The 26,664-nt window shown below is 37.9% G+C and overlaps 1 protein-coding gene across 4 annotated transcripts in view; it reads right to left on the bottom strand.

Annotated features, from left to right (window-relative positions):
* Positions 1-26,664, bottom strand: part of EPS8 (EGFR pathway substrate 8, signaling adaptor) — a 211,714-nt gene that overhangs the window by 76,964 nt on the left and 108,086 nt on the right. The window contains exon 3 of one of the 4 annotated variants that reach the window (XM_064284542.1): positions 4,353-4,378. The exons of the other annotated variants lie outside the window; for them this stretch is intronic. The gene's annotated coding sequence lies outside the window, so the exon portion shown is untranslated. The remainder of the gene's footprint in view (positions 1-4,352; positions 4,379-26,664) is intronic. 4 annotated transcript variants of the gene reach the window in all.

Genomic DNA, 26,664 nt, shown 5'->3' with positions numbered 1-26,664 from the left:
GGGGATGGAAAAACAATAGATAATAGGTAAGTGCAAACTTTGGTGAAGGGTAAGACAATACACAATACTAGGGAAGCCAGCACAAGCTGTACAAGGCAAGGTCGTGGTAGTTCCATAGACACATCCAAACTCCCTGAGGGAATGAACTGGTGGGCTGAGGGCTGTGGGGACCATGATCTCGGGGAACATCTAGCCCAATTGGCATAACATAGTTTATAAAGAATATGTTCTACATTCTACTTTGGTGAGTAGCATCCGGGATCTTAAAAGCCTGTGAGTGGCCATCTAGGATACTCCAATGGTCTCACCCCTGCGGGAGCAAGGAAGAATGAAGAAGACTAAAGATACAAAGGAAAGATTAGTCCAAAGGACTAATGGGCCACAACTACCACAGCATCCACCAGACTGCATCTAGTACAACTAGATGGTGCCCAGCTATCACCACTGACTGCACTGATAGGGATCACATTAGAAGGTTCCAGCTAGAGCTGGAGAAAAAATGTAGAGCAAAATTCTAATTCAAAAAGAAAGACCAAACTTGCTGGCCTGATAGAGACTGGAGAAACCCTGAGAGTATGGCCCGCAAACATCCTTTCAGCTCAGTAAAGAGGTCACTCCTGAGGTTCACCCTTCAGCCAAAGATTGAACAGGCCCATGGAACAAAACAAGACTAAAGGGGTGCACCAGCACTGGGGCAAGGACTAGAAGACAGGAGAGAACAGGAAAGCTGTTAACAGAGAACGCAGGGTTGAGAGAGTGTTGACATGTTGTGGGGTTGTTAACATAACATCATAGAACAATGTGTGTACTAACTGTTCGATGAGAAACTAGTTTGTTCTGTAAACCTTCACCTAAAGCACAATAAAAGAATAAAAAAAAAAAAAAAAGAATTACAGAAGGAATCAGAGTAAAGGACCAAGCGTCTCAATGAACTACATAGCCTCCTCTACTCTGAGACCAGAAGAACTAGATGGTGCCCAGCTACCACTACCAAACGTTCTGATCAGGGTCACAATAAATGGATCCTGATAGGGAGAAAAATATGGAAGAGAACATCAAATTCTCAATGAATTCAGACTTACTGGACCCATTGAGACTGGAGAAATCTCTGAGGCAATGCCTTGAGACACTCTTTAAACCTTGAACAGAAACTATCCCCTTAAGTCACCTATTAATTAAATAGCAGGTTAACTCAAAAGTAAAGAATGTCACTCTTGAGTACTGCCGCCTTTTAAAAAATTATTTATATGAGACCAAATGGACGATAGGTACTCTAAAGCATTACGAGAAGGTTAGGGGGCAGTGAGACTCAGTTAATAAGAATGGAACAACTAGAACAGAAATATTTAAAATTTTGATACAACGCAAAGAATGTAACCAATGTCACTGAGCATTATCTGCAGAAATTGTTGAATGGGAGCCTGTTTTGCTGTGTATAACCTGTTGTTGAGTAAATTCCGACTCATAGTAACCCTACAGGACAAAGTAGAACTGCCCTATAGAGTTTCCAAGGAGTGGCTGGTAGATTTGAAATGCCAACCTTTTGGTTACCAGCTGACCTCTTATGCACTGTGCCACCAGGGCTCCTTTCACCAAAAAATGCAGTAAAAAATAATAATAATGATAATAAAAAGGCTAAATTTAATGAGCACCTACTTCATACGGCATTTTACAAACCTCACTCCATTTCATCTAGGAACAACCTTAGGAAGTAGGTGTTAGCTCTATTTTATAGGCTAAGACAGTCTCAAAGTGATTAAGATATTTGACTATGGGGTAATAGACAAACCTGGTTGCTAAAAATAAGAAAAGCTAGCTTCTGGAAGGGGCAGGGTTCATTTTATAGATAAGGGATGTTACAAAGGCAATAGTGTCACTTTGTGGATTGGCTTTATTGATTTGTAAACATAGTGTTAACAGAATAACGTGAAAACAAGGTCATCAGATCTAGAAACCCCACATTAAAAATTACTTTTAATTATAATATTGAAATGCATTCATTAGTTATGCTGAATCTAACTTTAAGCAATATCAATTTTCACTGGTTAAATATCTAAATATTTACTTGTGTTACTTTCTTGGATTAATATTTGCCATATTTGAGATACTTTATAAATAGAAAAGTGAGTATTTTCAGTACTTCATCCCCATGCAGATACCATATGATACAAACGTAAGTTTGCCCTGATCATTTGCATTTCTTCAACTATAATTAAATACATATAAGGGGGGAGGAGGATGTAAGGCTCCAATTAAAGTGGAAGCTTACCTCAAAAATAAAATATGGGAGGAAAGGAAAGGAGAGGGAAGATATTGTCTCACCTCCTCTCTACTTGCCAGGCTTCCTACCCCAATGAACCAGGCCGTGGGGTTGGTTTTGGGGAGAAGTGGTGGTTGGATCGTACCTTGAGCTTTTTCTCAGCAAGTTTTCCATTAAATTTCACAAATGATATGAGCAATTTTAACTGAAGTCTCCATATATTATAAATTTATAAGTTTTCTTTTTACGTGTACCTTCCCTGCACAGGCTTAACCTATCAAAATTTTAAAGGAAAACGGGGCAAGGGTATACAGTAACTCGCGGTACTATCTTTACAATTTCTCTGTAATTGTTTCCATGATTAACTTACAGATAGCCTTACATGTGGCTACTACAATAAACTAATTTTTACACACACATGTTCTTTTTCAGTGGAAGTTTTTAAGCACCCTGTAAGGTAACCAGTCAGCTTAAGTAGGTGTGGTTGCCTTCTCATCACACCTTAAAGCAAGCGCCATTCACTCCATCGTAAGAAGTTGAGGGTTATTTAAAACTGCAGATTAATTATGTGGTATATTTCTTATTTTTAATAAGCTTTTTATTTTTGAACATTTTTAGATTTACAGAGAAATTGTAAAGATAGTGCTACCGCCAGTTACTGTATACCCTGTGCCCCGTTTTCCTACTGTTAACATCTTACATTAGTACGGTAAATTTGTCACAGTAATGAACCAATATTGATGTGATATTATTAAAGTCAATACTTTATTCAGATTTCCTTTTTTTTTTAAACTAATACCTTTTTTGTGTTCCAGGATTCCATCTAGGACACCACATTATATTTAGTCCTCTTGTCTACTTAGCATCCTCTAGACTATGACCATTTCCCAGACACTTCTTGCTTTTGATGATTTTGATAAGTACTTGTCACGTATTTTGTAGGATGCCCCTCAAATGAGGTTTTTCTGATGTCTTTCTCATGATTAGACTGGGGTTATGGACTTGGGGGAGGACGACCACAGAGGTAAGGTGCCATTCACATCACATCATATCAAGACAACACACTATTAGCATGACTTCTGACTGTGATGTTAACTGTGAACACCTGACTGAGGTAATGTCTTTCAGGTTTTTCCACTAGAAAGTCACTCCTCCCCAAACTGTACTCTTTGGAATGAGGTCACAATGTGCAGCCCATACTTAAACTTAAGGGGTAGAGATTATGCTCTACCGCCCTGAGGGGGGAGTATCTGCATAAATTATTTTGAATTCTTTTTATGGAATATTTGTTTATTCTGCCTCATTTATTCTTTCATTCGGTTGCTCATTCATTCTGTGGGTTTATTTTATTTTACTGAACGGAAAAACAAAGCAGAGTTCAGACTGATCTCAATTAATTCTTCCCTGTAACACTCCTATTTTAGGTGGCTCAGACAATACCTGAGCTGAACTTCAGCTCTGTGCTGGGTATAGATCTGTTAAAAAAAGAGAAAGTGGGTGAATTCAGAGCATGGGAGAGATCCCAGCCCTTAACAATGAGTCTTGGCTAACACAATCAAAAAACGATCAGAATTATAAGAAGTAAACACGATCTAAAAAATCTGAATCTCCCCAGAAGCAAAAAGCTGTTGAATATGGATTCTCAGAAAAGACAGAAAAATATTCACTGTGGGCTTTTTCTCCCAAGATAAGAAAAGAAACTAGAGCTTTTTCTCTCATTCAGTTCACAGCAATAACATTTAATAAAGAAATTCATTCTGCCCACCCTGCTCCCTTACTCTCCAGTAACTTTTTTTCAAATCTCTACTGCTTTGTAAATAAGCCTTCAGAATTTGCATTCATTGACATTCTATGAATTTAAGGAAAGACGTTCCTCAATTAAACTATGTGTCATTGAACAGCGTGAAACAACAGCCTCTGAGAAAATCAGGACTTCATATGGCATATGAAACTGAAACTCTTCAATTCAAATTTCATTCTATTGTATTAAATGGCCTCTAAAATAGTAAATCATAAAACTTTACAAGTACAGTGAGATGAGTCATAACCCATGGATGAGATGTAACATTTTAATATTTAACCATCCTCTTACCACATGATGACCGTCTTCTGCATTACCTAGAGCAAAGGACATAAAGTGGTAAACAAAATACTTTAGTTGATTCACTTGCCATCTTTAGTACAGCTACTTAAGAGGATCAATGATTTATAAACTATACAACATATTTTTATAAAGGATTATAATCTACAAACTGGTATATTTCACCTTTAAGCAACTATTGTATTGAATTCACCCCACTCTTCTAAATCATAAATACATCTCCCTACAGATTATTATGTTTAAAAAAAAAAAAAACACTCTTAATGTTAAACTAAGAGGACTTTTTTTTTAAAAAAGCAATGGAATTCTGTCTAAATGAGGGTTAAATAAAACTTTGTACTGTATTGTAACACATGATTACACCACCCCAAAATTATTTTACAAAAAGAAGCTACTTCTCATCTCAAACTCATCTCTTCCTGCCTGCCATACTACTTAAAGACTGATTATTTTGATAAGGCACCATATTTTATCAAGGACTATTCATTGTTTCAATATGCCATTACTGCTTCAGCAAAACGTTGTCTGACTGATTCAAATGGCATCATCATGGTTATATGCATGGCCAGTATCTGCTCTAATTGAATACTTCATATACTGTTTGGAAACAGTGATTAAGAACTACAGCTGCTAACCAAACGGTCGGCAGTTCAAATCCACCAGGCATTCCTTGGAAATTCTATGGGGCAGTTCTTTTCTGTCCTATAGGGTCGCTTTTAGGCATCAGAGTGTATCAAGTTCAACATGTATGCCCATAGAAAGTTCGTGACTGGGTAGATAATATAAAACTCTCAAGGCATTATTAAGTGCTTCTGATTTCTATCATTATATGCCTCTTAAAGTTTTATTAACAAAGATAAAAATACACTTCTTGAGGGTCAAGATGGCAGTGTAGTCAGACGCTTCTGGTGACCACTCTTACAACAGAGACCCCCAAAAACAAGTGAAACAATTATATATACAACAAGCTAGGAGCCCTGAACACCAAAGGCAAAATTAGAAAACGGATTGAGTGGAAGGGGGAGGGAGAGACCATTCAGAAGCGGCAAGAATTGCCAGGAACCCTCAGGCACCATTCCCTGGAGCTACCACAGTGAGGCTGGTGGTAGCATTCCAGATGTGGTTTCCTCAGGGAGAGACAGCGAGCCGCACAGCCTACTCAGACCTCTGGAAACAGAGAAGAATGGCGCTCACAGCAAAAGCTAAGTATTTATGTTTATTTCACCACCCACCCAGCCCACAAGTCGGCTTCAGGGATGTCAGTTTCCCTGGGCCTGAGATGAGTCCTGCTGTGCGCCTGAGCCATTCTCCCAGCCTTGAAGAAGGGATAAATTAACAACTGGTGGAAAAGATAATCTGCTAGCTTCCCTAAGCTGGGAACTCAGGACAGAAGTGGCTCCTCTCCAGGCACAAACAGTCCACAGACTTCGAATATCTTTCACCCCTGCATGGACCTATGTGGGCCCATTTCAGGAGAATAGGCCCTTGTTGGCAGAATGCAACCATTTCAGCTGTGTGGTGGAGAGGTGGGTGTTTGATATTTGACACCGCTTTGCCTATGAAACAGAGTCCTCACCTACCCACATCACGGACCTAAGTACTGATGGCTCCAACCACGTCACCTAGCCACCTACGACAGTGGTCCAAGAATAAGTGGTACCTCCCAGTCCTTATAACCAAAAGCACTGGTTTGCCCATGGTCTAGCTGCAGAACCCACCCAAATGTGCACTCTAGGGAACAGGGACGCGCATTCCTCACAGACACTCGGGGATGGCTGTCAGCTCCCTGCCTTGTTCAGAGTTTGACACCCTGCTGCAACCAGATACCTATACCTACACCAATCACTCCTGCCCCTCTAAGACTGCAGGACAGAGCTGGTACCACATACTTGATGACCAACTACCTGGACACCTGAGCTGAATCCATACAAGAAAAGAAAATGAATTCCTAAGTTCATATACCTGGTAACAGCTCTAGCCATTTGGTGACAGACATTAGAGCTTCAAAGGCAAACTAATCAAGCTAGCTCACTCAAGCACCCTATTTGGGCATATCAACACAAAATAAAGCAAGAAGCCAGGATACAGTGAACAAAGATAAAATAAATTAATACAATAATTTATAGATGGCTCAGAGACAAGAGTCAATATCAAATCACATAAAGAAGCAAACCATGACCGCTTTAAAAAGCTCTCAAAACAAAAAATCAAGGACTCTTCCAGACAAAGGTGTCTAACTGGAATTACCAGATGCAGAATACAAAACACTAACATAGAGAACTCTTCAAAACATCAGGAATGAGATCAGGCAAAACGCAGAACAAGCCAAGGAACATACAGATAGAGCAGTTGAAGAAATTAAAAAGGTTATTCAAGAACATAATCAAAAATTTAATAAGCTGCAAGAATTCAGAGAGAGACAGCAATCAGCAATTCAGAAGATTAACAAGAAAATTACAGAATTAGACAACTAAATAGAAAGTCAGAGAAGCAAAACTGAGGAAGCGGAAGGGAGAATTAGTGAGATTGAAGATAAAACACTTGCCACCAATATAGTCGAAGAAAAATCAGATAAAATAATTAAAAAAAAAAAAGAAGAAGAAGAAACCCTAAGAATCATGTGGGACTTTATCAAGAGAAATAATCTACGAGTGATTGGAGTACCAGAACAGCGATAACAGAAAATACACAGAGAATTGTTGAAGATTTGTTGGCAATAAACTTCCCCGATATATCGTGAAAGATGAGATGAGATGATATATATCCAAGATGTTCATCGAACTCCACATAAGGTTTATCTCAAAAGAAAGTCACCAAGACATATTATATATCAAACTTGCCAAAACCAAAGATAAAGAGAGAATTTTAAGACTTGCTAGGGATAAACGAAAAGTCAGCCACAAAGGACAGTCAGTAAGAATAAGCTTCGACTACTCGGCAGAAAACACGTGGGCAAGAAGGCAATGGGATGACTTATATAAAGCACCGAAGGAAAAAAAATTCCCAACCAAGAATCATACATCCAGCAAAACTGTCTCTAAAACATGAAAGTGAAATTAGGACATTTCCAGATAAAGAGAAGTTTAGAGAATTCATCAAAACCAAACCAAAACTACAAGAAATACTAAAGGAAGTTCTCCACTTGGAAAATCAATAATCTCAGATATCAACCCAAGAACACAGGACAAAGAAACAAGATGTCAATCCAGACAGGGAAATCACAAAAATAAATCAAGATAAAAAAAAAAAAAGGCTCAAAACAGGGAGAGAGTAATGTCATTATGAAAAGAAGGCTACAAAAAAACAATAAAGGACTAAGAAATGTAGTCATGGATCTTTCATATGGAGAGGAAGACAAGGCGATATAAATAAATAAATAAAAGTTAGGTTTAAACTTAGAAAAACAGAGGTAAATATTAAGGTTACCACAAAGGAGACTAATAATCCTACACATCAAAATAAAATGCAAGAAAAAAAAAATCAACAACAACAAATAAGAGGAAAAGACAATATATAAAGATAAACTACTCAGCACAAAAAATTAAGTGGTAAAAGAAATTGTCAACAACACATAAAAAAGACATCAAAATGACAACACTAAACTCATAAAAAAAAACTCATACTTACCAATAATTAACACTGAATGTAAATGGACTAAATGCACCAATAAAGAGACAGAGAGTGGCAGAATGGATTAAAAAACAAACCATCTATATTCTGCCTATAAGAGACACACCTTAGACTCAGAGACACAAACAAACTAAAACTCAAAGGATGGAAAAAAATATATCAAGCAAACAACAATCAAAAAAACAGCAGGAGTGGCAACATTAATTTCTGACAAAATAGACTTTAAAGTTAAATCCACCACAAACGATGAGGATGAGGAGGAACACTATATACTAATTAAAGGGACAATATACTAGTAGGATATAACCACATTAAATATTTATGCACCCAATGACAAGGGTGCAAGATACATAAAACAAACTCTAACAGCATTGAAAAGTGAGATAGACAGCTCCATAATAATAATAGGAGACTTCAACACACCACTTTCGGTGAAGGATAGAACATCCAGAAAAAAGCTCACTAAAGACACGGAAGATCTAAATGCCACAATCAACCAACCTGACCTCATACACATATACAGAATACTCCACTCAACAGAAGCCAAGTATGCTTTCTTTTCCAGAACACATGGAACATCCTCTAGAATAGATCACATACTAGGTCATAACAGAATCCAAAACATCGACAAATTACAAAGCATCTTCTCTGACCATAAGGCCATAAAGTGGAAATCAATAATAAAAAAAGCAGGGAAAAAAAAATCAAACACTTGGAAACTGAATAATACCCTGCTCAAAAAAGACTGGGTTCTAGAAGACATTAAGGATGGAATAAAGAAATTCATAAAATCCAATGAGAATGAAAACACTTCCTATCAGAACCTTTGGAACACAGCAAAAGCAGTGCTCAGAGGTCAATTTATATCGACAAATGCACGCAACCAAAAAAGAAGAAAGGGCCAAAATGAAAGAATTATCCCTACAACTTGAACAAATACAAACAGAGCAACAAAAGAAACCCTCAGGCACCAGAAGAAAACAAATAATAAAAATTAGAGAACAATTAAATGAAATAGAGAACAGAAAAACAACGGAAAGAGTTAACAGGGCCAAAAGCTGGTGCCTTGAAAAAATTAACAAAATTGATAAACCACTGGCCAAACTGACAAAAGAAAAACAGAAGAAGCAAATAACCCGAATAAGAAATGAGACGGGTGATATCACAACAGACCCAACTGAAATTAAAAGAATCATCAGATTACTATGAAAAACTGTACTCTTAACAAATTTGAAAACCTAGAAGAAATGGATGAATTCCTAGAAACACACTACCTACTTAAATTAACACAGAGGTAGAATAACTAAATAAACCCATAACAAAAGAAGAGATTGAAAAGGTAATTTAAAAACTCCCAACAAAAAAAAAAACCCTGGCTCGGACAGCTTCACTACAGACTTCTACCAAACTTTCAGAGAAAAGTTAGCACCACTGCTACCAAAGGTATTTCAGAGCATAGAAGAGGACAGAATACTCCCAAGCTCATTCTATGAAGCCAGCATATCCCTGATACCAAAACCAGGTAACAATGCCACAAAAAAAGAATTACAGACCTACATCCCTCAGGAACTTAGATGTGAAAATCTTCAACAAAATTCTAGCCAACAGGATTCAACAACATATCAAAAAAATAATTCACCATGACCAAGTGCAAATGCAGGTATGCAGGGATGGTTCAACATTAGAAAAACAATTAATGTAATCCATCATATAAATAAAAGACAAGAGCCACATGATCTTATCAATTGATCTAGAAAAAGCATTTGACAGAATCCAACACCCACTCATGATAAAAACTCTCAGCAAAACAGGAATAGAAGGAAAATTCGTCAATACAATAAAGAGCATTTATACAAAGCCAACAGCCAACATCATCCCAAATGCAGAGAGAGTCTTAAAGCATTTCCCTTGACAAGGATGCAATTTATCACCATTCTTATTTATACAAAGCCAATAGCCAACATCATCCTAAATGGAGAGAATCTGAAAGCATTCCCCTTGACAAGGATGCCCTTTATCACCATTCTTATTCAACACTGTGCTAGAGGTCCTAGCCAGAGCAATTAGGCTAGATAAAGAAATAAGAGGCATCCAGATTGATAGGGAAAAAGTCAAAGTGTCTCTATTTGTAGATGACATGATCTTATACACATAAAACCCTAAAAAATCCTCAAGAAAACTACTGAAACTAATAGGAGAAAAAGTTCAGCATATTATCGGGATACACGATAAACATACAAAAATCAGTTGGATTCCTCTACACCAATGAAAAGAACATCGAGGAGGAAATCACCAAATCAATACCATTTACAGTAGTCCCCAAGAAGATGAAATACTTAGGAATAAATTTTACCAGAGATGTAAAAGCACTGGGTTTTGTGGGTAAAAGACCTATACAAAGGAAACTACAAGACACTATGGCAAGAAACCAAAAGAGACTTACATACGTGGAAAAACGTATCTTGCGCATGAATAGAAACTCTTATACAGCCACAGTAGTCAAAACAGCCTGGTACTTGTACAACAGCAAATACATATACCAATGGAACAGAATTGAGAATGCAGACATAATCTGTCCACGGATGAGCAGCTGATATTTGACAAAGGCCCAAAGTCAGTTAAATGGAGAAAACACAGTCTCTTTCACAAATGGTGCTGGCATAATTGGATATCCATCTGCAAAAAAATGAAACAAGACCCATACCTCACACCATGCACAAAAATGAACTCAAAATGGATCAAAGACCTAAATATAAAATCTAAAATGATAAAGATCACAGAAGAAAAACAGGGACAATGCCAGGAGCCCTAATACACAGCATAAACAGTATACAAAACATTACTAACAATGCACAAACACCAGAAGAGAAACTAGATAAGTGCTACTAAAAATCAAACATCTATGCTCATCCAAAGACTTCACCAAAAGTGTAAAAAGATTACCTACAGACTGAGAAAAAGTTTTTAACTATGACATTTCTGATCAGCATCTGATTTCTAAAATCTACATGATACTACAAAAACTCAACAACAAAAACAAATAACCCAATTAAAAAATGGGCAAAGGACATGAACAGGCACTTCACTGAAGAAGACATTCAGAGAGCTAACAGGACATGAGGAAATGCTCACGATCATTAGCCATTAGAGAGAAAAGGAAATCAAAACTACAATGACATTTCATCTCACAATCCACAAAACACAAAATAATAAATGTTGGAGAGGTTGTAGAGAGACTGGAACACTTATACACTGCCGGTGGGAATGTAAAATGGTACAACCACTTTGGAAATCATTTTGGCACTTCCTTAAAAAAGCTAGAAATAGAACTACCATACGATCCAGCAATCCCACTCCATGGAATATATCCTAGAGAAACAAGAGCCTTTACATGAACAGATATATGCACATTCATGTTCACTGCAGCACTGTTTACAATAGCAAAAAGATGGAAGCAACCAAGGTGCCCATCAACGGATGAATGGATAAATTATGGTATATTCATACAATGGAATACTATGCGTTGATAAAGAACAATGATGGATCTATGAAACATTTCATAACACGGAGGAATGTGGAAGGAATTATGCTGAGTGAAATTAGTCATTTGCAAAAGGGCAAATATTGTATGACAGCACTACTGTGAGAACTCAAGAAACAGTTTAAACAGAAGAGAATATTCTTTGATAGTTACAAGAGTAGGTAGGGAAGGAGGGAGAGGGGAAGGGAAAGACAACACACAATACAGGAGAGGTCAGCACAACTGGACTAAACCAAAAGCAAAGAAGTTTCCTGAATAAACCAAACACTTCGAAGGCCAGTGCAGCAGGGGTGGGGGTTTGGGGATCATGGTTTCTGGGGACATCTAGGTCAACCGGTATAATAAAATCTATTAAGAAAACATTCTGCATCCCACTTTGGAGAGTGGTGTCTGGGGTCTTAAACGCTAGCAAGTGGCCATCGAAGATGCATCAATTAGTCTCAACCCACCTGACGCAAAGGAAAATGAAGAACACCAAAGATACAAGGTAATTATGAGCCCTAGAGACAGAAAGGGCCACATAAACCAGAGACTAAATCAGCATGAGACCAGAAGAGCTAGATGGTGCCCGGCTATCACTGATGACTGCCCTGACAGGGAACACAACAGAGAATCCCTTAAGGAGCAGGAGAGCAGTGGAATGCAGACCCCAAATTCTCATAAAAAGACCAGACTTAATGGTCTGACTGAGACTAGAAGGACCCCAGAGGTCATGATCCCCAGACCTTCTGTTAGCGCAAGACAGGAACCATGCCCAAAGCCAACTCTTCAGACAGGGACTGGACTACAAGACAGAAATTGATATTGGTGAGGAGTGAGCTTCTTGGATCAAGTAGACACATGAGACTATGTGGGCAGCTCCGGTCTCAAGGGGAGATTGAGAGGGCAGAGAGGGACAGAAGCTGGCTGAATGGACACGGAAATATGGGGTGGACAGAGGAAGTGTGCTGTCTTATTAGGGGGAGAGCAACCAGGAGTATATAGCAAGGTGTATATAAATTTTTGTATGAGAGACTGACTTGATTTGTAAACTTTCGCTTAAAGCACAATAAAAATTAAAAAAAAAAATAGACTCCTTTCAAAACACTGTTTTAAATTTATTTAAATTTAACCTGATATGCTGTTAGAAAGTGATGAAACAAGAATAGGCAAAACAAACAAACTAAAAATCAATTCCAGCAACTGTCTTCACTTGGCTGATTAAAAAAATAACACTGATTATCAGTAGGTAAGCCAACTAAGAAAACAAATCTCTGGCACCTCATGCAACTCACAGAAGACCCTGCATTAAAAAAACCTTCCTTGAAAACTTTCCATCTTACGAAGGCATTTTAGGGGGAAAAGGCCATATTTAGGAAAGAGAATATTTGCAGACAATGGAAGAACAGCAGAAAATAAGGTTCAAGTGAAATGAAATTATAGGAGTGAGTCTAGGGAACAAAATCTCCCTCAAAGAATGACTGAAGCAAAGAAGACAATGTGAAGATGTTTAGAAATATACACTATAGTGGGGGAGAGAGGCATCAAAAGGACCATTTATAGTGCAATGTGGCAAGCAGAAGGTCTGAATACTAGGTGGGCACTTCAGGCTGGGAAGGGGAAGGCATTCAGTTCACAGAAACCTTCCTTTAAAAAAAAAAGAGACTGCATGGTACATTTAGGAAACCACTGGCATTTGGAGTTACTGAAGGATAACTTAAAAGAGAGGAAGTAAGGAGAGATGGACGAGATTAGAGATGAAGCAAGAGTTCTTAAAACAGAGGACCACATTACACTTATATTAAATTCTTACTTGACCAAAATTCAGTGTTTATTTATTGTGTCTATGTAAATGTTACTGATGCATACTAATTTTAATTAACATTTCCTGTTTTTTTTGTACAAGCTTTCGTCTTCTTTTGAGTTAATAATTATCTCCCTCTCATCTCTTACTTTTTCTATTTACCTTTCATTACTTCATCCTTTTCCTCTTCATCAGAAACGGAAGTTTTCTTTCAATATATTTAAACACTGTCTCTTCTATCATTTTTATCATTTTGAAGCTATCTATATGTGTTCATACATATTCATATACATATGTTGTTGTTGCTGTTAGGTGCCGTCGAGGCGGTTCCGACTCATAGCGACCCTACACACAACAGAACGAAACACTACCCGGTCCTGCGCCATCCTTACAATCGTTGATATGCTTGAGCTCATTGTTGCAGCCACTGTGTCAATCCACCTCGTTGAGGGTCTTCCTGTTTTCCGCTGACCCTGTACTCTCCCAAGAATGATGTCCTTCTCCAGGGACTGATCCCGCCTGACAACATGTCCAAAGTATGTAAGATGCAGTCTCGCCATCCTTGCTTCTAAGGACCACTCTGGCCTCACTTCTTCCAAGACAGATTTGTTCGTTCTTTTGGCAGTCCATGGTATATTCAATATTCTTCGCCAACACCACAATTCAAAAGCGTCAACTCTTCTGTGGTTTTCCTTATTCATTGTCCAGCTTTCACATGCATATGATGTGACTGAAAATACCATGGCTTGGGTGAGGTGCACCTTAGTCTTCAGGATGACATCTTTGCTCTTCAACACTTTGAAGAGGTCCTTTGCAGCAGATTTGCCCAGTCCAATGCATCTTTTGATTTCTTGACTGCTGCTTCCATGGCTGTTGATTGTGGATCCAAGTAAAATGAAATCCTTGACAACTTCAATCTTTTCTCCGTTTACCATGATGTTGCTCATTGGTCCAGTTGTGAGGATTTTGTTTTCTTTATGTTGAGGTTTAATCCATACTGAAGGCTGTGGTCTTTGATCTTCATTATTAAGTGCTTCAGGTCCTCTTCACTTGCAGCAAGGAAGGTTGTGTCATCTGCGTAACGCAGGTTGTTAAATAAGTCTTCTTCCAATCCTGATGCCCTGTTCTTCTTCATATAGTACAGCTTCTCGGATTATTTGCTCAACATACAGATTAAATAGGTATGGTGAAAGAATACAACCCTCATGCACACCTTTCCTGACGTTAAATCAGTATCCCCTTGTTCTGTCCGAACAAATGCCTCTTGATCTATGTAAAGGTTCCTTATGAGCACAATTAAGTGTTCTGGAATTCCCATTCTTTGCAGTGTTATCCGTAGTTTGTTATGATCCACCGAGTCAAATGCCTTTGCATAGTCAATAAAACACAGGTAAACATCCTTCTGGTATTCTCTGCTTTCAGCCAGGGTCCATCTGACATCAGCAATGATATCCCTGGTTCCACGTCCGCTTCTGAAACCGGCCTGAATTTCTGGCAGTTCCCTGTTGATATACTGCTGCAGCCATTTTTGAATGATCTGCAGCAAAATTTTGCTTGTGTGTGGTATTAATGATATTGTTCTATAATTTCCGCATTCAGTTGGATCACCTTTCTTGGGAATAGGCATAAATATGGATCTCTTCCAGTCAGTTGGCCAGGAAGTTGTCTTCCATATTTCTTGGCATAGACGAGTGAGTACCTCCAGGGCTGCATCTGTTTGTTGAAATATCTCAACTGATATTCCATCAATTCCTGGAGCCTTGTTTTTCGCCAATGCCTTCAGAGCAGCTTGGACTTCTTCTTTCAGTACCATTGGTTCCTGATCATATGCCACCTCTTGAAATGGTTGAATATCGACTGATTCTTTTTGGTATAATGACTCTGTGTATTCCTTCCATCTTCTTTTGATGCTTCCTGCATCATTTAATATTTTCCCCATGGCATCCATCACTATTGCAACTTGAGGCTTGAATTTTTTCTTCAGTTCTTTCAGCTTGAGAAACGCTGAGCGTGTTCTTCCCTTTTGGGTTTCCATCTCCAGCTCTTTGCACGTCATTATAATACTTTACTTTGTCTTCTCGAGAGGCCCTTTGAAATCTTCTGTTCAGTTCTTTTACTTCATCAATTCTTCTTTTTTCTTTAGCTGCTGGACGCTCAAGAGCAAGTTTCAGAGTCTTCTCTGACATCCACCTTGGTCTTTTCTTTCTTTCCTGTCTTTTCAGTGACCTCTTGCTTTCTTCATGAATGATGTCCTTGATGTCATTCCACAACTCGTCTGGTCTTCGGTCACTAGTGTTCAATGCATCCAATCTGTTCTTCAGATGGTATCTAAATTCAGGTGGGATATACTCAAGGTCATATTTTGGCTCTCGTGGACTTGCTCTGATATTCTTCAGTTTCACCTTGAACTTGCATAGGAGCAATTGACGACGGTCTGTTCCACAGTCAGCCCCTGGCCTTTTTCTGACTGATGATACTGAGCTTTTCCACTGTCTCTTTCCACAGATGTAGTCAATTTAATTTCTGTGTGTTGCATCTGGCGAGGTCCACGTGTACAGTCGCCGTTTATGTTGGTGAAAGAAGGTATTTGCAAGAAGAAGTCGTTGGTCTTGCAAAATTCTATCGTTCGATCTCCAGCATTATTTCTATCACCAAGGCCATATTTTCCAACTACTGATCCTTCTTCTTTGTTTCCAGCTTTCTCATTTCAATCATCAGTAATTATCAATGCATCTTTGCATGTTCGATCAATTTCAGACTGCAGCAGCTGATAAAAATCTTCTATTTCTTCATCTTTGGCCCTAGTGGTTGGTGCATAAATTTGAATAATAGTCTATTAACTGGTGTTCCTTGTAGGCGTTGTACTTCAGGATGGATCTTGAAACGTTCTTTTTCACGATGAATGCAACACCATTCCTCTTCGAGCTGTCATTCCCAGCATAGTAGACTATATGATTGTCCAATTCAGAATGGCCAATACCAGTCCATTTCAGCTCACTAATGCCTAGGATATCGATGTTTATGCGTTCCACTTCATTTTAGACGATTTCCAATTTTCCTAGATTCATACTTCATACATTCCAGCTTCCAATTATTAATGGATGTTTGCAGCTATTTCTTCTCATTTTGAGTCATGCCACATCAGCCAATGAAGGTCCCGAAAAGCTTTACTCCATCCACGTCATTAAGGTCGACTCTACTTTGAGGAGGCAGCTATTCCCCAGTCGTCTTTTGAGTGCCTTCCAACCTGGGGGGCTCATCTGCCAGCACTGTATCAGACAATGTTCTGCTGCTATTCATAAGGTTTTCACTGGCTAATGCTTTTCAGAAGTAGACTGCCAGGTCCTTCTTCCTAGCCTGTCTTAGTCTGGAAGCTTAGCTGAAACCTGTCCTCCACGGGTGACCCTGCTGGTATCTGAATACCGGTGGCATAGCTTCCAGCATCACAGCAACACACAAGCCCCCACAGTACGACAAACTGACAGACACGTATACATATATACACACACATATATGTGTATATATATACATACACACATACGTATATATACATAAACCAAAACCAAACCCAGTGCCGTCGAGTCGACTGCAACTCATAGCAACCCTATAGGACGGAGCAGAACTGCTCCCATAGAGCTTCCAAGGAGCGCCTGGTGGATTCAAACTGCCAACCTTTTGGTTAGCAGCCAAACTCAACCATTACGCCGCCAGGGTTTCTGTATATATACATACACATCCCTGTATGTTCCTGTTCTGAACTGATTACTCTCCAGGCCTCCTGCACAGCTTTTAACATAGGATCCACATTCACCACCACCCTATGGATTTTCTTCATCTTTCTTCTGTCTTGAACTCTTGTTTTCCCTGGATCCCAAATCTCCCTCTTACTTGTTTTACCCCTGATTTTGGTAGAGCACATACTTCAGGAACTTGCTGAGGAAAATATAAGGTAAATTTTTGAAGCTTTATATGGCTGAAAATGTGTTTATTCTATCCTACCTTCCTATATGATTAATTGTCTTGGTTTCAAATTCTAAAATGGAAATTAATGTTTGCTCCAGAGTTCTGAAGCCACTGCTCCTCTGTCTTCAATGTTGCTGCTGCGATATCCAGTGCCATTCTTATTTTCTATCTTTTTTTGTATAGGGCCTATTTTCTTCTTCCAGGAGTTTTTGGGATTCCATTTTTTTCCCTGATGTTCTGAATTTTCATGGTGCTACACATTGATGGGGGTGTTCATTTGTTTCTTTTTTATTATTATTATTCAATATATATTGGAACCTCAATAAGACTTTTCAAACTTGAAAATCATTGTCCTTAAATTCTCACAAATTTTCTTGAGTTGTTTCTTTGATAATTTCCTCACTACATTTAAAAAATATTTTTCTTACAGGGGAAGTTAGCTTAACTGGACTAAACCAAAAACTAATAAGTTTCCTGAATACAACCAAACACTTTGAGGGGCACAGTAGCAGGGGCACGGGTCTGGGGACCACGGTTTCAGGGGTCATCTAGATCAACTGGTATAACAAAGTTTATTAAGAAAAAATTCCGCATCCCACTTTGGTGAGTGGCGTCTGGAGTCTTAAATGCTAGCAAGTGGCCATCTAAGATGCATGAATTGGTCTCAACCCACCTGGAGTAAAGGGGAACAAAGAACACCAAAGACACAAAGAAAATACTAGCCCAAGAAACAAAAAGGGCTACATAAACCAGAGGCTCCATCAGCCTGAGGCCAGAACTAGATGGTGCCCAGCTACCATTAATGGCTGCCCTGACAGGGAACACAACAGAGAGTCCCTGACAGAGCAGGAAAAAAAGTGGGGTGCAGAACTCAAATTCTCATAAAGATTCAACTTAATGGTCTGACTGAGACTGGAGGAACCCTCGAAGACATGGCCCCCCGGCTCTCTGTTAACCCAGAACTAAAACCATTCCCGAAGCCAGCATTTCATCAAACATTAGATTGGAATTTTACACATAAAAATGATACTCATGAAGAGTGTGCTTCTTAGTTCAAGTAGATACATGAGACTAATGGGCAGCTCCTGTCCAGAGGCAAGATAAAAAGGCACAAAGGGTCAGGAGCTAGTTGAATGGACACAGAAAATCCGGGGTTGAAAGGAAGATTGTACTGTTACATTATAGAAAACAACAGGGTCACATAACAATCTGTGCAGAAATTTTGGTATAAGAAACTAACTTGAGGTGTAAACTTTCACTTAAAGCACAATAAAATTTTTTTTCTTTTACTAAAAATTGTGTTATTCAGTAGGACCTCCTGGACTGAGTCTCTAACTTTCTTTTCTCTTGGTTTTCACTACCTGTATTTTTGTTATATTTTCTGGGTAGCTTCCTCAACTTCACCTTCAAATAACATTGATTTTTTTTTATTTCTTCTATCATTCTTCAATTTCCATGAATACTTTTTGTTCACTAAACACCCCTGTTCTTATAATACTCTGTTATTTCCTGACTACGGTGTTTTTTTTCCTGATCTTTCCAAGAATATTAATGATACTATTTTCAAGTTTTCTTCTCTCTTCATTTTATCTATTTCTGCCATGATTTTCCCATATTTATTTTGGTCTCTGAATTTCTTCAAATGTCTGGTGATTACTGGTCACTATTCATTCTAAAAAGCTCATCAGAAAGCCTGTGTAGAGGGGTGGGGTCTGTGAACAGGTGGGCTTCACCACAGAGCAACCTGGCTGCGCTGTTGCATTGGGAGACACCCCCCTTCCCCCGCAAACCATCAGTATCACAGGTCTTTTGCACAGATTAATCAGATTCTTTAAAGAAGCACCTTCCAATTTCATGCCTGGAGAATATAAACCTGGCTGCAAATATTCTGGAAATGAGTGGAAGAAGTGGGTTGGGAATGTCTCACTGTTCAGTAAGTTTTTCACTTAATTCTTCACCCTCCAACTGTGCCTTGGTATCCACCAGTCCAGAGTCCTCTAGCTCCCATTCTCCATAAAATAAACCTCCAGTCTTGCTGAAGTCGGGGTAGGCATCTAAGTTCATTTTAAATACAGTAACAAGTATACTTCTATTTTTGGCCTTACCCTCCCAGTTGTGCCGTTCTGGGGCTCTTAAGTGAAAATCAGATTGCTTCTCAACTTCTCTCACTACCAGCTTAGGTTTAAGCTTCTCAGATCTTCCAGGTTAATCACAATCATCCACAGGTTTTCCAGCTTCCCTTCGTCTCCCTGGGTTTCTGCATTTTTAAATTCCTTTATACTGCCCTTGTATTTGGAAGGAATGAAATAAATGCATGTGTTTAATCTGTCATTTTTCTGTAACATATTTCTATTGTCTAAATAGCAACAAATATTTGTTAAGGAAAATTCAAGTCACCTCTAATATGAACTTGAGTTGTTTGGGTGGACTATGAAATATGAGTACAAGCTTATACTAAAAATAAAGGTACCCTAAGAGCCAGAGTGAAAGTAACACATAAAATAAAAAAAAAATAATAATAATAAAGGAAATTTACTTTAATCAGCTGATATTTTGGTAAACTAGCCATTGTTATTGTAACAACAAAAGGCTGTTTTCAAATCCCAGAAAAGAAATAATACTAAGTGTGTAAAAGTGAGACAATATCCCCAGGTAAATCAAGCATTATTGTTAATTAAAAAAAATAATAATTTCTGTCCATAAATTCAATCATAGTTTTAAATGCACAACAGAATCAGCTGCCTAAATGAAACTTAAATATTCTCTCAGTTTTTATACTGTTTTGTCCAAAGAGAAGTCAATTTAAATGGCAATATCTGGAAATAAATTCTTATAAGCAAGTCTAAAAATAAGAATCAAACATTTCTGTGCATTACTCTTAAAATTCAAGTTGCCTATAAAAGCAAAAAAAAAAAAAAAAAGCAGTCTGAAAAATTTTTTTTGATAGGTTAGATATTTACATAGTCATGAAATTAAGGAAGCAAAATTAAATCCAATGAGAAAAAATCAAGATCATGAAGTCTCATACTTAGAAAAGAGTAAATATAAGCCTTGATTGTGTATAGTATTACCTTTGATAAATGTCTGCTAAATTACAGATTCTCAAAAATAGCAGTGAAGTTCTTCCTGTAACTCTGAAATCATATATGAACTGGGGTAAATTTAGGCATATCATTATTCACTATTCTAAGAACACTAATACTTATTAAGGCTCTGTAATATGTCAGCCACTGTGCCGTACATTTTACGTGTTCTATCATATTTAATTCTTAACCACCCTATGAGGTTGTAAGAGCTACTCATCCCCATTTTAATGAGGAATCTGGGACTTTTAAAAGTCGGCTAACTTGGCCATATCACTCATTGCTAATACATACCATGGCTAAGATTTTACCACAAGGCATGCATTTAGCCACTGTTGTATACTATCTTCTGACTAATGATAAATCCAGTATTATGACATTGGCTAGGGAATTGTCAACACTGACAAATTAAAAGCCAAAATGACCTCTGTAAATGATTATTCAAATAAGATCCATTCAACATTAATTTGCAGCAGTCAATATGAGTACTAATTCATTCATTCACTCACTTATTTAACAAATATTTACTATGTAACCATTACATAACCATCAGTGCTCTACACCAACACTGTCCAATAGAATTTTCTAAGATGATGGCAATGTACCATATCAGCACTGTTCAATACAGTAGCTAAGCACAGCCTCACTGAGGAACTAAATTTTTAAATTTTATTAAATTTTAATAAATTAGAATGTAAGTAGCCACATACAGCTAATGGCTGCCATACTGGACAACAAGTTCTAGATACTGAGCACTCAGTGTGAACAAAACAGACATGGCTCAGTATGAAATAAACTAATAAATATAACATTATTACTTCTTTTTCTTAGGAGAAAAAGAATATATCATTTATAAAGATATAAAGCAGGACTAAATGAAACCTAACTATGAACTCCTAAAAAGAATGGGACTGGGATTCATTCTGAAAATATCAACTCAGGATTTCTCTATTTAAAATTCAGGAAGACTAGTAAACCATTGGTACAAAGAAGTTATGTATTTTTAGAAAAAAGTATTTTCAAAGTTTCTAGACTGGCGGAAACCGACACAATAATATTCTAAACAAAAATGCTGTTCTTTATACTATTTCAGATAAGAGTCTGAATTTAAAGAAAACAAAATGAAGTAGGGATGAAGGGGCAGAAAAAATAAAACAGTAAAATCTATTTAAAAAAAAAGCTAACTTTAGGTGCTTCAAGTGTAAGAACCTGGATTCCGTGAGTTAAGAAATCAGAGAAAAACTGTACTACTACATGTTCCACTTGGACAGAAATGTGCTTTTTTTGTTTAGTTTTGTTTTAACTAATGTGTCCACTTTGGGGCCAGTGTCAATTTACAAACAAACAAACAAAAAAAAACACCAGAAATCACATTCCTAGATTTGAGCACCTGGAACTAAAACAAAAGAAATACAACTTCTCTCTACAGTGAATTAAATAAGTGAAAAAAAGTATTTGGATCAGCAGGGGGGAAGGAGAATCACCAAAAAACCATCATGTTCCTCCATCGCATTGTGTGGATTTCAGTTTGGAAATTTGAGATGAGGTTGTTGGGGTAAGTGGGCTACCTGAGGTTGGAAGAAAGAAGAAATCTGAAGAGGGAATTATTACAAGGCCTGGTAATGCCACACTTGCATTTCTTTATGTCAGCTGCCATCTCTAAGCAACTGAGAAAATGGGATTGCCTATATAAATCGGGGAAACCCTGGTGGTGTCGTGGTTAAGGACTACACCTGCTAACCAAAAGGTCAGTAGTTCAAATCCACCAGGCGCTCCTTGGAAACTCTGTGGGGCAGTTCTACTCTGTCTTATAGGGTCGCTATGAGTCGGAATAGACTCGATGGCAATGGGTTTTTTATATAAAACAGAATCGACCTGACATCAATGGGGTAATGGGTACACACTGAGGTACGGAAAACTTGGAGAAACATGATGTGATTTCATTAAAACATGTTGCTGATGAGAAGAGTAAGTTTATTTCGTTATTTTAACTTTTCTAAATAAACCCAAATTGTTGTTGTTGTTGTTATTAGGTGCCATTGAGTCAGTTCTGACTCATAGTGACCCTGTGCACAATAGAATGAAGCATTGCCTCATCCTACACCATCCTCACAATCATTGCTGTTGAGCCCACTGTTGCAGCCACTGTGTCAGTCCATCTCATTGAGGGTCTTCCTCTCTTTTGCTGACCATCTACCAAGCATAATGTCCTTCTCTGGGGACTGGTCACTCCTGATAATATGTCCTAAGCTGGAGAGAGGAAGTCTTGCCATCCTTGCTTCTAAGGAACATCTGGCTGTACTTCTTCCAAGACAGATTTGTTCGTTCTTCTGGCAGTCCATGGTATATTCTTCGCAAACACCATAATTTAAAGGCATCAATTCTTCTGTCTTCCTTTCGCTTGCATTTGAGGTGACTGAAAATACTGTGTCTCGGGTCAAGTGCGCCTTGGTCCTCAAAGTGACATTTTTGCTTCTTAACACTTTAAAGAGGTCTTTTGCAGGAGATTTGCCCAATGCCCAACGATTTCTTGACTGCTGCTTCCATGGCGGTTGATTTTGGATCCAAATAAAACGAAATCCTTGACATCTTCATTCCTTTCTCCATTTATCATGATATTGCTTATTGGTCCAATTAGGATATTTGTTTTATGTTGAGATGTAATCCACACTGAACGCTGTAGTCTCTGATCTTCATTAGAAAGTGCTTCAAGTCCTCTTTGCTTTCAGCAAGCAGGGTCGTGTCATCTGCATATCGCAGGTTGTTACTGTGTCTTCTTTCAATCCTGACACTGCATTTGTATAGTCCAGCTTCTCGGATTATTTGCTCAGCATAAAAATTGAATTAGTGTGGTGAAATGACACAACCCTGACATGTATCTTTCCTGATTTTAAACCATGCAGTATTCCGTTATCCTGTGTGAACAACTGCCTTTTAGTCCAAGTACAGGTTTGACAAGAGCACAATTAAGTATTCTGGAATTCCCATTCTCTGCAATGCGTTATCTATAATTTGTTACGATCCACATAGTTGAATGCCTTCGTGTAGTGAATAAATCACATTTTGAGTGCCTTCCACCTGGTCGTGCAGTGGTTAAGAGCTCGGGCTGCGAACCAAAAGGCTGGGAGTTCAAATCTATCATCCGCTCCTTGGAAACCCTATGGGGCAGTTCTACTCTGTCCTATAGGGTGACTACGCGGCCAGAGGTTTGGTTTTGGGTTTTTGTTGGTTGGTTTGTTTGTTTTTCCAATCTGAGGGGCTCATCTTCTGGCACCATATCAGACAAGGTTCTGCTGCTATTCATAAGGTTTTCACTGGCCAATTTTTTAAGAAGTGGATCACAGGTCCTTCTTCCTAGTCATTCTTAGTCTGGAAGCTCTACTGAAACCTGTACACCCTGGGTGACCCTCTGGTATTTGAAATTCCAGTGGAATAGCTTCCAGCATCAAAGCAACACACAAGCCACCACAGTACAAGAAATTGATATTAATTCCAGATTTTTGTTTAAAAAAACTAGGTATCTTTTAGTTAGCATAATAACACTGTTGCTTAAATTTTAAGCCAACTGATTTTATAAAATCAATGCACTAAGAGAACTAAACGATTCCAACCATTATTAATAGTGGTAATAATAGGAGCAAAAAAAGGGCAGTTAACATTTAGATAGCTCTATATGCGAGAAACAATTCTAAATGCTTTACGTGCATTATATTCTAACTGTCACAATAACCTCATAAAGTAGTAACCATTATTATCACACCCATTTTACAGATGAGTTAAGCAAGGTACAGAGTTTAATAACATGCCAGTGTCAAAGAGCTAATAAGTAGCAGATCTGGGATAAAATCTAACTACTATGCTACATCGAGGAAAATAATGGTTACAGAAGTTGCCTTTTACCTATAATCATATGGTCACAAAGCATTTAAATATAACTACAAGGAATTTTTTCTTTTGCTATGAATTTATTGCACATGAGAATACATACATTGTGAAAGAGAAGAACTGAAAGTTTAGCTTTACTTATAAACAAGGAAAAAAAGGAACTAGATTCTGAAAGTTTATGATGTAAAGACAGGAGATAATCGGAACTATTGGCAAGAAATAGTATCAAGGTAAAGGCAAAAGTAGTACCAGAATGAAGACAATGGATTCTACAGTTTCCAAAAGCATCACAAAATTCTGAAAGGATATGACATCGCCTTGACTTTTATTCAGCAAAACTCATGCCTATTACAGAACATTTCTCTGTGGGAACATATTTCCAAGTGTAAATCAGTATAGCTAGATTGACTTTTATATCCAACTTTGAGGCAACATATGCTTCTATAAAGCACTCATTTGTCAGTTTGTCATACTGTGGGGGCTTGCACGTTGCTGTGATGCTAGAAGCTGTGCCACCAGTATTTAAAAAACCAGCAGGGTCCCCATGGTGGACAGTTTACAGTGGAGCATTCAGACTAAGAACGACTAGGAAAAAATACTAGGCGATCTATTTCTAAAAAACTGACCAGTGAAAACCTAACAAATAAAGCATGGAGATATATGAATTATTATGAAAGAAATATATCGAAAAGTTTTTTTTAAGCTTTATGAAAACTATATAGGTATTCCACTTTACTTCTATTAAATAGTATGATGAATCCATCATAAGTACTTTTATTCTAACTCCAGTGAGAAAATACAATCTTTCAGGAACCTCGACAAATCAACTTTAAAAACATGTGCTGCTTTGTCTAACATAATTTTACTTAGTTTTACTGAATTAGATGGGGAAAAAGTTAATATTTTTCCTCGAGCTGCTAAGCGTTAGCCTTAAATTCAGATGCCTCTTCTGATATTTTCAATATATTACACTGCAGGAGACACACATAATTGTTTCTAATAACAGACTTTCTCTCATATTTGATCTTATTTTTTTAAAGTACTTTTCTAAACTCCATGTATTGTGTTAGATAAGTAGTAAAAATCTATTACTGAAAAGAAGTATCAGGATTTTAAATAATCTTACGGTCTTTTGATGACCTAAACTGGAATCATTTCAGAAACTTTGGTGAATAAAATCTGTACCAATGTAACCCTACTTATGGAAACCCTGATGGCATAGTGGTGAACTCTTAAGTTCAGCTGCTAACCAAATGGTCGGCAATTCAAATCCACCAGGCACTCCTTGGTAACCCTATGGAGCACTTCTACGCTGTCCTATAGGGTTGCTATAAGTCAGAATCGACTCCACGGCAATGGGTTTGGGTTTTTGGTTTTTTTAATCCTACTTAAATTTTTATGATTCCTCTACTTAAATCTCCTCAAAGGTTCTCCAGTGCTTTCCAGGTAACATTCAACAGCATAGCATACTACACTTTCATGATTTGGCCCTTTATACCTCTAAAGCTTCTTCTCTCACCATATCTACCTTCCTGCCACCACCCTTAGTCCCTGCCAATGCCCCCTGCTCCAAGCTCACATAAGCACACTACACATCAGTCAAACCGAATTACTTTGCAGAATATCGCCTTCAAGTTACATCATCAACCTAGAATATCTTCCCACCCAAAAACCTCCCAGCCACCTTCATCTAGCCAGTTCCTATTCAACCCTGAGATCTCAGCTTAGAAGTTGTCTTAGGAGGCCCTCCCTGATAGATGCCCTTCCCGTGTGTCCCCATAACACTTGAGCCTAACACCAGGATGAATTTATACTGTATTGTAACTTCCTGTTTTCTTGTTTGTACACAGGACTGCAAATTCTTTGAGAGCAAGGACTAAATTTTATTGATACCATTTTTTTTTTATCAAGTGTATAGCTCCTAATATCTAGTGAGTCCTCAAAAAATACTTATTTACTGAAAGAAAAATTATGCCCTTGAATATTTTAGTACTTGACCAAATGATGATGTGTATTTCAAATCTTCTTGTTAAGAAAAAACAGGATGAAACAATGTTCTAAAATTACTTAGGAAACATTTTAACTAGTTGAAGAGCTAAAAATAAAAAATATTTAGCCTTGCTAGCTCCCAACAGGAACCACTCAAGGAAAAGAGGAGACAGCATCAACTATACTCCCAAAGCCTTCTCTCTAAGGTAACCCCATCCATGCTATATAATAAACATCTCCTTCCTCCTGCCTCTCCATCTTGACTTCTGTTATGCCAGCCACCTTCCTTATTTTCCTCAAAGGGAATGAAAAAAGAATCTTCTTCTAACTACATCCTCTCACCTCTCCAATTCTGTCTCTGATGGCGAGCATCAGATGTACCAGAACCCAACCATTCTTTTTGAGTGTGAGGAAGTAACATTGCTGGAC

This window comes from Loxodonta africana, chromosome 4, assembly GCF_030014295.1.
Source record: "Loxodonta africana isolate mLoxAfr1 chromosome 4, mLoxAfr1.hap2, whole genome shotgun sequence".
NCBI lineage: Eukaryota > Metazoa > Chordata > Mammalia > Proboscidea > Elephantidae > Loxodonta > Loxodonta africana.
This window is presented reverse-complemented; position numbering and strand designations above follow the sequence as displayed.